The sequence below is a fragment of the Colius striatus genome, chromosome 2 (genome assembly GCF_028858725.1).
Source record: "Colius striatus isolate bColStr4 chromosome 2, bColStr4.1.hap1, whole genome shotgun sequence".
NCBI classification, from domain to species: domain Eukaryota; kingdom Metazoa; phylum Chordata; class Aves; order Coliiformes; family Coliidae; genus Colius; species Colius striatus.
Genome location: NC_084760.1, coordinates 110908312 through 110908911, shown reverse-complemented (window position 1 = coordinate 110908911; position 600 = coordinate 110908312).

The following is a 600-nucleotide window of genomic DNA, read 5'->3' as shown; positions in this document are numbered from 1 at the left end:
GACGGCCGCACGGGGCGGGGCCGGCGGCGCCTGGCAACGCGGGCCGGGGCGCCACGCGCGCCGGTCTCGCGAGAGGCCCGTTGCGCCGGGCGCGGACCGCGCTGCCCTCAGGGCGCCTGGGCGGGAAGGGCCGGGCCTGGCCCATCCCCGGCGGGGAACCGGGCAGAGCTCCATGGCCGTGGCCGGCAGAGCTGCGCGCCCTCTCGCGCCTCAGGTCAACAGCGAGGCTCCTTAGGAGCACAGGCAGCTGCTGCTGGGAGCGTGCCTGGCCGTGAGGAAGGCATCTTGTAAGAACAGATCAGTACACTAAAGAACAGCTCCTGACTGGATCAATCTCAGCAATAAACAATCACATAATCTCAAGGGCTAGAAAGGACTTAGATCATCCAGTCCAACTCCCCGGCCTGAGCAGGGCCACCTAGAGTAGGTCACACAGGAAGTCATCCAGGTGGATCTGAATGTCCCCAGAGGAGACTCCACAGCCCATCTGGGCAGCCTGTGCCAGTGCTCCCTCACCTCAACAGGGAAGAAGTATTTCCTTGCATTCCTTTCGAACCTAATGCTTCTTGCATTCTGTGTTGCCATGAGCTAGAAACAAAG